This window comes from Equus caballus, chromosome 8 (genome assembly GCF_041296265.1).
Source record: "Equus caballus isolate H_3958 breed thoroughbred chromosome 8, TB-T2T, whole genome shotgun sequence".
Taxonomy (NCBI): domain Eukaryota; kingdom Metazoa; phylum Chordata; class Mammalia; order Perissodactyla; family Equidae; genus Equus; species Equus caballus.
Genome location: NC_091691.1, coordinates 19700463 through 19706579, shown reverse-complemented (window position 1 = coordinate 19706579; position 6117 = coordinate 19700463). Strand labels below are relative to the sequence as shown.

Here is a 6117-nt window from a genome sequence, read left to right as displayed (position 1 = left end):
ATCCAGACTATAGGTTTCAACTTGCCAGGGAAAAAAATCCGACGTTCCTTCGTGAGCCTCCGAGAACGAGGCTTCCTCACGGTTCTCTCCCACAGTGGAAACTGGATCTCGGGTCTCGTCTTCTCTCTTCACCCCCAGACTAGAGTCTTTAGCTCTAGGGGACTTTCAGGTTTTCTACTCAAAAAGGGTGAATGGGTTGGAAAATAAAGAAAACAGAAAAACCCCTTGCTCTGTTCCTCTCCCTAACTTGGGAGCTCTTTGGTGACCTGAACATTGATTAGTCTGAGAGAGGGCAAAAACGTGTGCTTCTCGTGGGGCTTATAGTTTAGACCCAAGGAAGCTCGAAACCGGTGGTGAGGACAAGGAAATACTCTTTAATGGAAGCTTAAAAGCGACGGCTCCAGTCCTTCCTGACTCTGAGACTCCGGCTCCCATCTGTAAAATGGGGATGCGACGGGAGCCACCTCATGAGGTTGCAGGAAGGACTGATACACACAATTGTAGTAATGATTTACCAAATTTGTGTGCCACTTTTTATAGTTAACACTCTCTGTTGTGCATCGTTTCCAAGAAAAATTCCTTTAATTTTTGTCTCTGAATTATATAGTCAATACTGTTCGCTGTAGAGAATCTGAACAATAGAGAAAAGAATAACGAAGAAAGGAGAAGTCACCTGGAGCTCCAGCATCCTCAGGGAGCTCCCATTCATATTCGAGGAGTGCCTTTTCATGCATCTCTTTATGCGTTTTATGCTGTTTTTAAAAATCCAGCCTAGTGTTGGGATCAGCTATGAATTTGTGAGGTATATTCTCAGCTACAGAACGTTGGGTGGTTAGGCTGGAAAAGCGATCAGATCTCTCTGGGTCCTGGGACATCAAGTTGTGAAATGGTGTATTCATTCCCGAGGGCTGCCGCAACAAGCTTCCACAAACTGGGGGCTCCAAACAGCAGAAACCTATTGTCTCTCAGTTCTGGAGGACAGACCCCCAAGGCAAGGTGTTAGGAGGGCTCTTCCTTCTGGAGGTTCCCAGGGAAACCTCGTTCACTGCCTCTCTCCCAGCTTCCAGTGGCCGCTGGCGAGCCTTGGCTTATAATCACATCGCTCCACCCTCTGCCTCCATCTTCTCATGGCCTTCACCTCCCCGTCTGCGTCCTCTCTTCTTATCAAAGGCACTTGTCATTAGATTGAGGGCCCGCCCAGGTAATCCAAGAGGATCTCTTCTCAAGATCCCTAACGTATTGCATCCACAAAGATTCCTTTTCCGAATAAGCTGACATTCAGAGATTCCAGGCGGACACATCTTTGGGGGCCACCATTTCAACCCACTACAAATTCGGATGAGGACAGTTGCCTCCTAGAATGACTGTGACAAACAAATTGAATGGGATAATGTACACTCAGTTCTTGGCACATGATAAATGATCAATAAGTGCTGTGTATTCATAATCATATCTGAAGGGCATTATTTCTTCAACTCATTTCTGGAGGAATAAAGCAAGCTATAAATGAAGAAACCTAAATGAACAATTTTGGGGTTCAGATGGGTGACAAAAATGTGGGTTTTTTGAATTCTCTGTGAGCTCTATCTAGTGTCTTAAAGAGGGGAGTTTTGATATATTTATGCTCTGATCTGTTTTTCTCTCTCTTTCCTTATAGTTTCTCTCTTTTCTTTGGCTCTCGTTCCTCCTGGCATAGCCCAGCAGGTTGGCCATTGTACTTAGAAAAAATAAAGTTTTAGAATGCACAGATTCAATCGAATCAATTAGGTGAATTACTTTTTATTTAGAATGGAAAATCTACCATTCATTTCAACAGGTAGTTTTTCATGCTTTCGTGACATTGAGGTTAAATAGAAATTCTTTACAGTTTCATTATTGTAAAGCATAGAGTTGTTCTGATTTTTTTTTTAACTTGATAAATGAAAACCAAGACTTATGAAAGAGCGGAATTAGAAAGCAACTGTTCACTTCACAAAAAGGTTTGTCCTTGACCAAAAGATGCTCCTGGAGCATTTCTGACAGCTTGATTTACACGAGGTGGGTAACAATAGAGGAAGAAAAACAATGGAGTGAGAGTCCAGAGAAGTGAGTTTTATTCTGGGGTATGTTACCCTCTAGCTGTGTGGCATCTTCTGGTAAAGTAACCTCTCTGTGCCTTGATTCTCCTACTATAAAATGAGGGAGGGTTGGAAGAGATGACTGCTAAGATGCCGTCCGGTTCTGACCTTCTAGAGCTCATCAGGCAAATGCTAACATTTCTCCATTATCCTTCTGAAGAATTAACTTCAATCCCTTCACCAGTGGCCAGGGGAGGATTAGAGTCAAATTCAGCAAATTTTCTGCAGTTGAAATGCACAATGGCGTTTGTTGACCGGGAAACTTCCACAGCCTTCGATCTAAGAACAGAGAGTCCTGAAGTAAATGATCAAGACAGGAAATAACCCCCCCACACAGGAAGCTGAATAACGGTCTCAAGACAATACACTCACACTGGCCCCAAGGCTGTGTGTCCATTTGTCCAGTGGCAGGATCTGAGGTGAAATCCAAAATGAAATCGCAAGAACCATCGAGAATAGAAGGAAATTTGGCTTTTCCTTACGGAGGAGGAGCTTAGACAAGGACCATATTTTATAATTCTGGTCTCTCCCATCACGTCTTATACAGAAGTGGCGCTTGGCAAGAACTCGTGGACTCATTGGCTGTGAACTGCTCTGGGGGAGCAGGGGTCAGGCCATCTCGCAGAGAACATTGACCACGAGGAGGAATCTCCACGAACTCAGATCTGACTGAGCAGCTGCTCTGGCTCTCCGTGACACGTTCATCTGTCCTTCCATAATTCACCAGTTATCTCTTCCTTCTGGGCCTTAGTCTCATCGTGGTCATCGTCATCATCATCTTCTTCTTCTTCATCGCTTCCTTCTTCATTTCTTCTTCCTTCTCCTCCTCATTATGATCTTCATCGCCCTCCTCCTCCTCATCATCTTCATTGCCATCATCATCATCATAGCCGGCATTTTTTTCAGTGTTCATATATAACTGACAATATGCTAAGTTCTTTACATTCGCTTCTCATATCCCTCACAAAGGTATTAAGGAGGCCTGGTTTTTCTCCCCAAAATAGATCTTGAGAAGAGGATTTAGGTGCAAACCATTATTTAAGAAGTGATTCCGGGAAGCATGAGGAGGGAGGGAGAGACGGGGAGAAAGCAGAAATAGAGGATGCGTTAATGAGCAGTTAATGCTGAGGGGAACTGGCGAGGATCCAGCTGTGGACCAGCCTGACGGGCTGTGAGAGCACATGGCACCTTGTCCCAGGCTAGGAGTGGGATCTGTATCCATCACATCTCATGCCTCTTTGGGTGAGGTTACCCCTGAGGGTATCAACCCCCTGGTACTTCTGATCTACTCTATCTTGGGCTGAGCACACACCTGCCATCCAGGAAAACCCTTGGGCAGAGGGACTGAACATCAGCATGTTGGGAATTGACCACATAAACTGTAGGTGACTTGGGGGGTGGGGGTGGGGCAAGGATATATGGATGGGGCACCAAGAGCATTTGTGATGCTATTATTATTCCAATCTTAGAGATGAGGAAATTGAAGCTCAGAGAGGTGGAGGAACTGACCTGGATCACAGAGCTCCAAAGTGGTGGAGGTTGATTTGAACCTGGGTCTGTAGATGCCAGAGGCTGAGCTATTAATGCCAATGCCCCCTAGCCCCATCCACTAACTGAGAAGGTGAGGGGGCGATAGCTCTAAGCTGCCTTCCACTCACAGCTCGCTGTGGCTGGTCTGGGTGATGGGGCTTAGAGTCTGGGGAGAGGGGTTTTCACATTCTCCTGTGTCGTCCCTCTCTAACATCTCTGTTATACATCCCAGGACAGGGAAGGGGTGGTTTGGAACACAGAGCTGGGATCCCTGGCAGTCGCGAAGCTTCACCGTTCCACATCAGCCAGCAGCATCCCTGTCGCCCACCTGTCAATGAGGTTTGAAGCTCTGCAACTTTGGAGAAGTCACTTAAACACTCTGAGCCTCAGTTTCCTCATCTGCCCCATCGGAGAAGCAATGAGATGAGTACCTGCCTCATAGGTCTGCCTAGAATTCAGTGAGATGTGTATAATTGGAGTATACCACAGCATCTGGCAAATACGAGCCCAAGAACTGCTAGCTTACTATTTCTATCATACATTATTAACTGTTATAACTACCTGGGCTCTGGTCTCCCACCTAGAACATGATGTTTCCAAAATGAAAATCAGGGCATTATCTGGAGCAGAGCCTAACAAAAAAAGGTGGCAGGGAAAATAAGACAAATTCAAGCTTCAAGTTCCCTCAATGGTCTACCATGTCGGGCAGCTACAACCGACCACTGCGTGTGCGTCTTGAATGGAAGGGGAAGATGATGTCTGCAGAAGCTTGTAGATGTCTGGCCAGACCCAACCTGAGACCGTCCCCTTTAAGTTGCCTGCAGTCCAAGTTTGACTTGGTATGGCCCTACTTCCTTCCTGCTCCCCTACACTCTGTTCTCAGCCCAGCAGCAGCTGGAATGGTCCTGTTGAAAAGAAGACACATCCTATCGCCCCACTGTTCGGAATCGGACAGTGGCCACAAAGCCCCATGCTGCAAAGTCCGAGCATTCCCCCTTCATCCTGTCTCCTCTGTGAGCACTCTCCCCATCCCCTAGCTCCCTCCAGTCCAGCCACATTGCTCCCCTGGGCGATTCTGAGACCACCGTGCAGGCTCGGGGCATTTGCACCGTCTGTTCCCTCCTTCTGGAATGTTCTTCCTCCCCTATGGCTCACTTCTTTACTTCCTTCAAGTCTCTGTCAAATGCTACCTTCTCAATAAGGACTTCTTCCTTACTACATCATTTAAATTACAGCAATCTTGCGTCCCCACCCCACTGCCGAGACTCAACCCTCCTTAGCCTATAGCATATCTTTGTTGACCTCCAACAGACTGTATAATTTGCCTATTTGCCTATTTATTAGTGCTCAGTTTATGGTCTGCCTCCTCCTCCCCAAAGAACAGCGATTCTCAACTAAGAGTGATTTTTGCCCCCCCGACCCCAGACATTTAGCATCGTCTGGTGATATTTTTGATTATCACAATTGGGGAGGGGTGCTACTGGCTTCTAGTGGGTTGAGGTCAAGGATGCTGCTAAACATCCTACAGGGCACAGGACGGCACCCACCACGATGAGTTCTCCAGCCCCAAATGTCAGCAGCACTGAGGTTGAAGAACTGTGCTGTTGAATGAAGATTCACAAACATAGGGCTTTGGGGCTGATTTTTTTTTTTTTTTTTGCTATCTCCTGACACCTAGAACAGTGTCTGGCACACAGCAGTCACTCCATAAAGATTTTGGGGGTGAATAATTCCTAGAAAGGATCCCTACAGTAAAGATTTTCAGATTCACCCACATCTCAAGGGATGCAAAATTCCTCTTCTGATCAGCAGCAGAGCCAACACATGGGTACTCGCCAGCCAGTGAGAAAGATCCAGGTCCTTGTTTGGAAAGGAATCGTTTTCACCGGAAAGAAAGAAAGATGTCCCTCCAATGTCCCCAGCCGGAACTCGCACATTGTGTTCTAAGTTTAACACATCTTGTGCCTTCTCTGCTGAAACCTTTGGCTCCAGCCCATAATATCCCTGAATCCAGGAAACCATTATGACTGATCAGGGTCAAAGGTTGCTCCTATTGTAACCCACTTCCTTCATCAGAGTTTTAAATTTGGAAAACATTCTTATTGCTATTGTGTGGAATGTCAGCTCTCAGATAACCTCGGAATTATTTTTATTTGTCTACCATGACCTCCCCATCACCAAAAAAAGTAAAAAAAAAAAAAATTACAGAGCTGGAGGGGGCTTTCCTCAGAACATAATGTTAATAGACAGGGAGTCAGATAAGAGCCAGCTGATATTTTCAGCCTTTAACTGAATAAAAGGAAGGAGAGATTGTCAGATTCCCAGAGGGCCCCCAAAATGAAATTCCATTTCTTTTTTAGGATGGTTAGAATAGGAAAAAGATCAGAACCCTAAGAAGTGGCAATTTTAGGTGATAGTAAGCACTTTAAGCATACTATTCTCATAGCCGTAGAAATTTCCGGAATGTTCT

The 6117-nt window shown here is 45.7% G+C and overlaps 1 long non-coding RNA gene across 1 annotated transcript; it reads right to left on the bottom strand.

Moving 5' to 3' along the window:
* Positions 1-2070: 2070 nt before the first annotated feature.
* On the bottom strand, positions 2071-5592 carry LOC138915310 (uncharacterized). Its single transcript, XR_011421112.1, has 3 exons — positions 5423-5592; positions 2490-3123; positions 2071-2396 (listed from the first exon to the last, which is right to left on the bottom strand). It is a non-coding gene; the product is annotated as an uncharacterized lncRNA (long non-coding RNA).
* Between the last annotated feature and the right edge of the window lie 525 nt (positions 5593-6117).